The sequence below is a fragment of the Myotis brandtii genome, unplaced genomic scaffold, assembly GCF_000412655.1.
Source record: "Myotis brandtii unplaced genomic scaffold, ASM41265v1 scaffold529, whole genome shotgun sequence".
In the NCBI taxonomy this organism is placed as follows: Eukaryota; Metazoa; Chordata; class Mammalia; order Chiroptera; family Vespertilionidae; genus Myotis; species Myotis brandtii.
The window spans coordinates 1,601,458-1,612,935 of NW_005369934.1; positions in this window are offsets into that span (position 1 = coordinate 1,601,458).

An 11,478-nucleotide genomic window follows, 5' to 3' on the forward strand; every position below is an offset into this window, starting at 1 on the left:
TATTAGATTTAATAAATGAATTCAGCAATGTAGCAGGATACAAAATTAACACCCAGATCTATGGTCTTTTTATACACCAATAATAAACTCACAGAAAGAGAAACAAAAACACTCCCATTTACCATTGCACCAAAAAAATTAAGATACCTAGGAATAAACTTAACTAAGGAGGTAAAAGACCTGTACTCAAAAAACTACAGGACGTTGAAAAAAGAGACAGAGGAAGACATAAACAACTGGAAGAATGTAACGTGTTCATTGATTGGTAGAATCAGCATCATTAAAATGTCCATACTACCCAAAGAAATCTATAGATTCAGTGCAATCCCCATTAAAATACCTATGGCATATTTAACAGACCTAGCACAAAACTCTCCAAAAATTCATATGGAATAAAAAAAGACACAGAATAGCTGCAGCAATCTTGAGAAAGACGAACAAAGTTGGAGGGATCACAATATCAGATATCAAACTATATTACAAAGTCACTGTTTTCAAAACAGCCTGGTACTGGCACAAGAACAGACATATAGACCAATGGAACAGAGCACAGAACTCAGAAATCTACCCAACCCATTATACTTAATTAATATTTGGCAAAGGAAGCAAGAGCATACAATGGAGTCAAGACAGTCTCTTCAATAAATGGTATTGTGAAAATTGGACAGATACATGCAAAACAAGTGAAACTAGAACACCAGCTTACACAATACACAAAAATAAACTCAAAGTGGATAAAGGACTTAAACTTAAGATGGGAAACCATAAAAATCTTAGAAGAATCCATAGGCAGCAAAATATCAGACATATGTTGTAGTAATATATTTACCGATACAGCTCCTAGGGCAATGGAAACTAAGGCAAAAACAAACAAATGGGACTACATCAAAACAAAAAGTTTCTGCACAGCAAAAGAAAACATCAACGAAACAATAAGAAAGCCCACTGCATGGGAGAACATATTTGCCAATGTTATATCCGATAAGGGCCTAATCTCCAAAATGTATAGGGAACTCATATATCTTAACAAAAGGAAAATAAACAATTCTATCAAAACATAGGCAAAGGACTCAAATAGAGACTTTTTGAAAGTGGACATACAGAAGGCCACCAGACATATGAAAACATGCTCAAAGTCACTAATCATCTGAGAGATGCAAATCAAAACGACAATGCGGTACCATCTCACACTTGTCAGAATGGCTATCATCAACAAGTCAACAAATGACAAGTGCTGGTGAGGATGTGAAGAAAAAAGAACCCTGGTGCAGTGCTGGTGGGAATGCAGACTGGTGCAGCCACTATGGAAAACAGTATGGAGTTTCCTCAAAAAATTAAAAATAGAACTTCCATTTGACCCAGTAATCCCACTTCTAGGAATATATCCCAAGAAATCAGAAACACCAGTCAGAAAGGACATATGCACCCCTATGTTCTTAGCAGCACAATTTACAATAGCCAAGATTTGGAAACAACCTAAGTGCTCATCAGCAGATGAGTGGATTAAAAAACTGTGGTATATTTACACAATGGAATACTATGCTGCTGTAAAAAAGAAGGACACCTACCATTTGCAATAGCATAGATGGACCTGTGAAGTGAAATAAGCCAGTTGGAGAAAGAAAAATCACATGAGATCTTTCATTTCTGGAAATAGTGAACAACATAATCTGATGAACAAACATAGATTCAGAAACACAGAAGCATTGAATGGACTGTGAATCTTCAGAGGGAAGGCAGGGGTGGGTGAGGGTGGGGGATAAGATATCAACCAAAGAACTTGTATGCATGCATAGAAGCATAACTAATGGACAGAAATTTTAGGGTGCTGAGGACATGTGCTGAGGGTTTGGGGTGCACAATGGGGAAAAAAGGAGACATATGTAATACTTTAAACAATAAAGAATTTTGAAAGATAAATAAAAAGTAAAAATAAATAAATAAGAAAAAAATAATGAAGAAAAAATGTTTATAACTGTAACTGTGTATGATGTTAACTAGACCCATTGTGGTGATTATTTTGCAATATGTTCAAATATTGAATCATTATGTTGTACAGCCAATACTAATATAGTATTACTAGAGACCCGGTGCATGAAAAACTTGCACTGGAAGGGGTGTCCCTAAGCCCGGCTTGTGCCCTTTCACAGTCTGGGACCCCTCAGTCCTTACTGCCCACCTGCTCGCTACTCCTTAGTGCTGCTGTGGAGGTAGTAGTTGCTTCCACCAGCGCCCCTGCACTTGCCAGCTGTGAGCCCAGATTCTGGCTGAGCAGTGCTTCCCTTGGGGGAGTGCACTGACCACTAGGAGGCAGCTCCTGCATTGAGCATCTGCCCCCTGGTGGTCAGTGGGCATCATAGAAACCTGTCATTCTGGTTGTTCTGCCATAATGGTCGCTTAGGCTTTTTTATATAGACTAGAGGCCAGATGCATGAAAGTCGTGCAAGAATAGGCTTTCACAGCCATGGCGGCTGCCTTGATTCCTCCCTCTCAGCTGTGGTGGCTGCCTTGATCCCTTGCAGTTGCGGCGGCTGCCTCGATCCCATGGCTGCAGCCCTAGCTTTGTCTGGAAGGTTGTCTGGAAGGACATTCAGATGGCCATTTGGTCGATTTGCATATTATGCTTTTATTATTATAGATATATCAATTATACCTCAAAAAATATAATGATGTCAATTATTATTAAAGTTTGATAAGTGATTCTACAGTTTACTGATACATGAAAGTAAAACATTGGACAACTTCAGTAACTATTTTAATCGAACCATATGCTGACAAAAGAAACAACAGTCCCAAAGGTGTCACTAGCCTCAAGAAGAGCAAACCAAGACTTAATTGCAACTTCAGCTTCTCATAGGAGTGTGGCCTTAGATCAATCAGTCTGGAAATTCCTGACCAACAGTGATGTAATCTTCTTTCCTTAAAGAGAGGTGCCCTTGCCTGAAATAATCCTTTCTTTTCTTCTTCTAAGTTTCTTTCCTCACCCAGTTTCTCCCCATAAAAACTTCCTGATTTGTACAATTTATTGGATGAGATGCTCCCCAATTCATGAATTGTCCAATAAAGCCAATTAGATCTTAAAATTTTCTTGGTTGAAGTTTTTACATTAACAGACTTGGTGGCAGTGGTGGGACCAAAGGAGACTTCCCAAAGCTTTGAGGACAAAATGTAGAAATGAAGGCATGGTGGTCACTGGCCCTTTGAGTTCTCTTTCTTGCCGTTTCCAAGGGCAACCGGTATGTTTCTTCTAGTTCTGAGCTTCACTTTGTACTGAACAACCAATCTAATTGGCTTTTCATTCCGGGAGTTAGCAAGCAGATGGTTCCAAATGGAACACAAATCCTTAGTTCTTGGCTCATTCTTCAATTTCCCAATTGTTTGGAATTCTTCCCAGATTTCATGTTGGGAACTTCTGGTAATAGCTGTAGTTCACCATGTATTTGAAATCAGTCTGCAGTCCCCATCCTTTGGGGTTTTATAGTCCAGTTCTATTTTTTTAATGGCAGAACATAGTCTTTTTAAAAAATCATTTTTAGTTTCCAATTACAGTTGATATACAATACTAGTTTCAGGTGTATACCCCAATGATTAGACATTATATAACTTTCTAACTGATCATCCCAATAAATTTCATACCCATCTGATACCATACATAGTTATTAGATTATTATTGACTATATTCCCTATGCTGTACTTTATATTCCCATAACAACCAATTTGTACTTCTTAATCCCTTCACCTTTTCCACCAATTTCCCCCAACCCTCCTCCTATCTGGCAACTATCAGAATGTTCGCTATATTTATGAGTATGTTACTGTCTGTTTGTACCTTTATTATGGTTTTTAGATTCAATTGTTGATAGATATGTATTTATTACCATTTTATTGTTCATAATATTGACCTCTTCCTCCTTTTCCTCCCTTATTCTTATTCTTATTCTTATTCTTATTCTTATTCTTATTCTTTTCTTCTTCTTCTCCTGACACTTTACCATTTCATGTAATACTGGTTTGGTGGTGATGAACTCCTTTTCTTTGTCTGGGTAGCTCTTTGTAATGTCCTTTGATTCTAAATAATAACTTTACTGGGTAGTGTAATCTTGGTTGTAGGTCTTTACTTTTCATCACTTTGGATATTTCTTGCCAATCTCTTCTGACCTGCAAAGTTTCTCTTAAGAACTCAGCTCACAGTCTTATGGGAGCTCCCTTGGAGGTAACTAACTGCTTTTCTCTTGCTGCTTTTCAGATTTTTTTTTGGTCTTTAATCTTTTGCATTTTAGTTATAATATGTTCTGGTGTGGGCCTCTTTGGGTTCTTCTTCTTTAGGACTCTCTGTACTTCCTGGACTTATATATCTATTTCCTTCACCAGATTAAGAGAGTTTTCTGTCATTTTTTTTTTCAAATAGGTTTTCAATTTCTTACTCTCTCTCTTCTCCTTCTGGCACCCCTATGATGTGAATGTTGATATGCTTGAAGTTGTCCCAAAGACTCTTTGCACTATGCTCATTTAAAATTTTTTTTTCTTAATGCTATTCTGATGAGGTTTTTTTTGCTTCCTTATCTTTCAAGTTGCTGATTTAATTCTTGGCTTTATCTACTCTACTGTTGATTCCCTGTAAAGTATTCTTCATTTCAATTGGTGTATCCTTCATTTCTGGCTCATTCTTTTTTTATGATTTCTATGTCTTTTTTCATGCTGTTGAAGTTTTTACTCAGTTCCTTGAGCATCTTGATCACAATTGTTTGAACTCTGTGTCTGATAATTTTCTTGCCTCTATTTCCTTTAGTTATTTTTCTGGAGATTTTCCTGCTTTTCATTTGGGACCTATTTATTTGTCTGCATGTTTTGGCTTTCCTGTTTGTTTCTATGTATTAGTTAGAGCAGCTATGTCTCTCAGAGTAGGTAGAGTGGTCTTTTGTAGTTGGTGTCCTATAGGGCCCAGTGGTGCAGCCTCCATTTTTACCCAAGGTGAGCATTCCAGGTGTGCTCCAGTGTGGGCTGTGTGAATTGACCTCTTCTAGTTGAGCCTTGATTTCCATTGGTTTTACTGGGAGGAATTGAATCCCAGGCCAGTTGGCTGCAATAGCTGGTTGTGACTACAGCAAAAGAGCTGCTGTGAAGGAGTTGACCCTGTGAGTAGGACTTGTTTTGGTGGGCATTTGGTACTCATCAAGTCTGCCCTTTGAATATGTCACTGATGTTGGTTGTATGGTTGTAATCTGGCATGCTCTGAAGCTGTCCACCAGATGCACTGGTGCTTAGGCCTCCCAGGAGATGCAACATCAGTCACCACCCCTTGCCCTGCCTGGGGCCTCCTGGCATGGGCTACATAGTGATCTACAGATGGCTACTACTTGGATGTACTGAACAATCATGTACCCAGGAGAGGATGTACCCAAGCTGCAAATCATGGAAAGCTGAAACTAGTGATAGGCCTAGGGCCTCTAAATAGGTGGTATGGGGTATGTAGAGGCCATATGCTGCTTATTTTAAAGATTTTAGGCAAGTCCAAAGCACTAGGCAAGAGAGACAAATTGTATTGAAAAGCCACTGGAAACAGCTTGTATGAGCCCAAAATTTGGGTGATGCATGGTCTCAGGGAATCACCAGGGCAGAGAAAAAAGTGTGATCCAGGTATTGGAGACTCAGATATGGCCACCACCTGTGGGGTGTGTGTGTGTGTGTGTGTGTGTGTGCGCAGTGGGGTGGGGAGGGGTGTTCCAGAAAAGGAATAATTTCTTCTGCCAACACATCTGTCTGGCAGAAAGCTGTCACACCCAGCTCTTGTTCAGATGCCAGACAATTCAATTTCTCCCCATATGTTCCTGGTTTCTTTCAAGCTGCTGCCCCAGCACTGAAGCTCTGAAGGTGTGAGTCTGAGTAAGTCTGTGTGTGGGCCCTTTAAGAGGAACTGCTTGAAACTCCAGCAGCCCTCCTTCTTACTCAGCCACAATATCTGCTGGTTTTTACAGCAAGAAGTTGTGAGTATTTCTCTTCCTGGCATTGGAAACCTGGGCTTGGAGGCCTGGTGTGGGGCAAGGACCCCCTCACTCCTACCCACAGCCAAGATATCCCTCCGGATTTTAAAATAGAACATGTGGGTATGGCACCAGCCCATTTTTCATCTTTGTTCCTCCTACCAGTGTCAATGTGGCTTCTTCTTTAAACTCCTAGTTGTAGGACTTCCATTCAGGTGGTTCTGAATGATGGTTGTTCTGTAGTTTAGTTGTAATTTTGATGTAATCACGGGAGGTTTCAGGTACTGCATTTACCTATGCCACCATCTTGACCAGAAGTCTGGTTCTGATATTTTAGTTTCGCTATGAAAAAATTAAAATAACAGATGGAAGAACTGTTGGTCATCAATACAGGGCACCTAGTTTGGTCACACATACACATACACTAGTACAATTTACTCATAATAACAGAAGGATACAGCTAAATACTAGTAGTCTAGAAGACTAGAATCCCTCTTCATCATCAAAAAAGTGCCCAGAATTGTTGAAGAACTGACATTATCATTTTATTTTCCCAAAAGAGAAACTTGTAACAAAGATTATTTCAGAGCCTCTGGATGCTTATGTGCCTACAAAAACCAGTCAGTTCATCAGAAAAATACATCCATTATAGTTACCATTTTATTGTAGAAAGTGCTACCAGATTGAATGATCTGTTATACTCCTCAGCTCATACTGTCATAGTCATTGTGGTGTTATATCTTTTTGATTGTGTGATAATTAACCTTATCAAGTTTTCTGGTAGCCCATATGGAGATAGACTGACTCAGATATGGCCACCACCTGTGGGGTGTGTGTGTGTGTGTGTGTGTGTGTGTGCGCAGTGGGGTGGGGAGGGGTGTTCCAGAAAAGGAATAATTTCTTCTGCCAACACATCTGTCTGGCAGAAAGCTGTCACACCCAGCTCTTGTTCAGATGCCAGACAATTCAATTTCTCCCCATATGTTCCTGGTTTCTTTCAAGCTGCTGCCCCAGCACTGAAGCTCTGAAGGTGTGAGTCTGAGTAAGTCTGTGTGTGGGCCCTTTAAGAGGAATTGCTTGGAACTCCAGCAGCCCTCCTTCTTACTCAGCCACAATATCTGCTGGTTTTTACAGCAAGAAGCTATGAGTATTTCTCTTCCTGGCATTGGAAACCTGGGCTTGGAGGCCTGGTGTGGGGCAGGGACCCTCTCACTCCTTCCCACAGCCAAGATATCCCTCCGGATTTTAAAATAGAACATGTGGGCATGGGACCAGCCCATTTTTCATCTTTGTTCTTCCTACCAGTGTCAATGTGGCTTCTTCTTTAAACCCCTAGTTGTAGGACTTCCATTTAGGTGGTTCTGAATGATGGTTGTGCTGTAGTTTAGTTGTAATTTTGATGTAATCACGGGAGGTTTCAGGTACTGCCTTTACCTATGCCACCATCTTGACCAGAAGTCTGGTTCTGATATTTTAGTTTCGCTATGAAAAAATTAAAATAACAGATGGAAGAACTGTTGGTCATCAATACAGGGCACCTAGTTTGGTCACACATACACATACACTAGTACAATTTATTCATAATAACAGAAGGATACAGCTAAATACTAGTAGTCTAGAAGACTAGAATCCCTCTTCATCATCAAAAAAGTGCCCAGAATTGTTGAAGAACTGACATTATCATTTTATTTTCCCCAAAGAGAAACTTGTAACAAAGATTATTTCAGAGCCTCTGGATGCTTATGTGCCTACAAAAACCAGTCAGTTCATCAGAAAAATACATCCATTATAGTTACCATTTTATTGTAGAAAGTGCTACCAGATTGAATGATCTGTTATACTCCTCAGCTCATACTGTCATAGTCATTGTGGTGTTATATCTTTTTGATTGTGTGATAATTAACCTTATCAAGTTTTCTGGTAGCCCATATGCAGATAGACTTTTTTGCTTCTAGCAATTGGGTTAAGTATGACCTGTCAGAATATTTTAACTATTATGGTCTACTCTCAGAGCCCACAAATGCTTTCTCAAGAATGACAGATAGTCTACAACTCTGGATTTCTTTTTTTAATCCATGACACTTCTTTAGTAACAGAAGTCTGAAAATACCAAGAAAAAAAAAACCCCAAACATTTCCATATGTGTTTTTTGTAATACTTTATCCCCAATTACAAATAATAATACCAGCATTTGGTACAGAATTCTAATTATATAATCCAGTCTTAGTGTTTTACTGCCATTCATAAACTGCTTCAGCAGAACTACCTGTGATTTACAGCATCAATAGAACCCTTTAAATTACATCCTATATTATGTTGTAGGGCATGTATTGCCCTATGGTCTTGCATGCAATGTCAGAGACAGAGGGACCAAGAAATGGAGAATTGTGATTTCACTGTAAATCAAAAGCTAAGTGTTGTTTATGAGCCCTGGGGTTTTAGCACATGATATTATTTCACTTTTTTTTTTCTTACAGAAGTTAACCTGATGTGGGACAAAATTAAACACATGCTTGTTTATACTGTAATTAGCATAAATACGTAAAGGAAGATACTAAAGATTTAATTTATTTTCCTGAAATTAGTCTTTTATTTTAAAAATTGCCTGGACCTTTTACCTTTTACTATAAGAATCGAAAGATGTTGAAAGATTATATATATATATATATATCCACCAAACTCTGTATAATACATTGTGAGCACTTTATAAACATTTGTTGAATTTTTCATTAGGTTTAAAATAAAATTTCCAAACCAAACTGATCTATTAAATTTTATTTAACAAATAAAATTAAACAATGCAAGTTTCCCTTGAGAAGTGATCTACAATCACTGATGAATTTGTTTTATTTTTTAAAACACTTCATGGCTAAATATTTGAAGTGTTCAAATAATATTTAATGATTTATTTTCACTCAGTATGACAACTGTTCTTGATGAAAGCATTTTAGGGTAGCTTGACCTTGATTTTTTACATAATAAAGATGTCTTTTGACCTCAGATTTCCCCCCCAAAGTCTGAGCCTATTAATAATCCATAGTAGTAAGAGATAAGAGAAGTAATAATTTGTGATTCAAATGAAAGCATTTCATTCAAGCAGAATCAGATTTACTTACCTGGAGGTAAAATAGTATAAGAGACAGACAAAGCCAGGGTGAAAAGTCAGAAAAAACACACACAAATACTTTTGGTATTGTAACAATTACTTACCCCTAGCTCACACATAAGAAGGGATGCTTGCTTCCTGGTGGACATTATATTGTATCTTCTATTTGTGGTTTTTATGTCTCCAAATCCTGTTCATACCATAAGCAGCAACATTATGAAATATCCATCAATAATAATATGTATACTGATGAAAAAAAGCCATGTAAAATATAGCTGCTCAAGCCTATTTGGGTTTACTTCATCACTAAAGAAGTTGGCTAAGAAATTAAATGGAGTTATTTCTATATTCTGTGTCTAATGGGGTGTATGAGTTATTTTTACATTCTATGTGCCTAATATTTACCTGCAGGCGTACATTAAATAAATCTGAAATAGCTATGGCTATTTAAAATTGACAGAATTGAACCTATGCAGAGAGCAGTTGATCTTCAACTGACACAAACCAGCCAGTCTCTTAATGTTACTCTAAGGAATTTTAAAGTGACTCTGTTAAAGCGGAGGTTATTTGCCTTGGGGATGCCTAATGGAAGGGTTATTATAACACTGTCCACAAACAGGGGCCTTGAGAGAGTCAGACCCTAGCACTCCATTGGGCCATTGTCATGTTACAGGGACTCCCAGGCTAAAGGTCATATCTCACCCTTAATATTTAACTATAGATACTTGACGAAAGCAGAAAACACTTTATTGCCAATGATGGCTGCTGCTCAATTCATAAGAACCTTTACAAAGTCATGCTAATTCTCAGCCTTCTTAGAATGCATGGTAACCTTTCATAAATCCATCTTTTTTTCAGATGTCCTTGGAACTGCCAGTTATAAAACTACAAATGATTTATAATGCAAAATGGGACTGATATGCTGGAAGATTAGGGCTCGATGTACTAAAATGACTAAGATTATAGCTAACAAAAGGCATAAAATGCATAGATAAATCACTATTGAAGTAGCTCAAGATTATTTTAAAAATCCTTAGTAAACGCTGAAAACAATAAGGAAAACTTATGTTTGTAATATTGCAAGAGCAATTTACTTCATGAAGATAATGGAACAGAATTCCTGTGTGGGTCAGCTGGAAACAGATAGCAAGCCGGTGATGCTTTGATTTTTTCCAGGCATTCAAATTTTTTTCTATCATTTTTTTTTTACATGTAAACTCATGGACTGGGTTTTTTAAATCTTTAAGGAATACTCAATGCGTTAAACTTAATTATATATTATTTTATCCTTAACTATCAAAAACAAATCAACGAAATGCCTCTTTCTCTTAACATATCAAAAAGGAATCACAAATTAAAAGCTAATGATGATGAAGGAGAGGAAGGAGAGGAAGATGAAGGAGAATATCATTAATGGAATACTGATGGATTCCAACCTTCTTTTTTAATTTTCTCAAATCCCTGGGAACAAGTAGCAACCTATTTTTCCCCCCTCTGGTGGTCAGTCACCCTATTTTCTCTCCTTTACATCATGGTTCTCATCTTATTTTCAGGGGAAACACAATAGGAAAAGAATCTCTGCCCCTTTCTGTTTCAAATTCATGTTTATCTCGTCCTGTCTCAACAAAACCTTCATGGAATCAACACCAAAGTGCTCTGTGGAACAAAAGAAAACCTGCTCCCTTAGCTCTGCTGGGAGCTGGGGAATTCTATGTTTTTCCCCCTTTCTGTCTATTGGGTTTAGAGATTACATTGTGTATCTATGTGAATATGGGCTGTTACCATTTACCAACATGTATCTGTTTACTTTCTCTTGTTTAAAAAAAGAAAAAAATAACTAATAAACGAGGGTAAAGAAGGTAAGCAAAGTGTGGCTTTGAGATGTTTGGGTGGATTAAATGGGCATTTTGACAACATGACCTCCCCTTTGGCATGTTTAATTGTGATATTTAATGAATATCCTTGCAGTTTAAGACAACACTTTTAAAATAAAATTATTTCCTAATGATGACCTGAACCCTGGCACTTAATGGGAGAATCGGCAGAATCCATAGGATCATGTTCAGAATTAACATTCTCTATTGTAATTTTTTCCCTGTTTATTTTTAAATTTTCTTGTTTTAATGGAAAGAGAAGACAATGCTCAGTTTTAAATGTTAAAATTTGTTTTATTACAATAAAATTAAATATGTGCACACACACACAAATAAAGCCTAATGAAAAAGATTCCCTACTTAATCTTTAACTGCTGATATGACTTGTATTCACAGGATAAGTTGGGGCTATTTATTTAAGCAATATGTACCAATGGATGTTTTCAACTGCCTTTTTTCAGATAAAATAAAAGTCAGGAAGTAATTTGAGGCAAAACTAGTACACTGTAACCTAAGC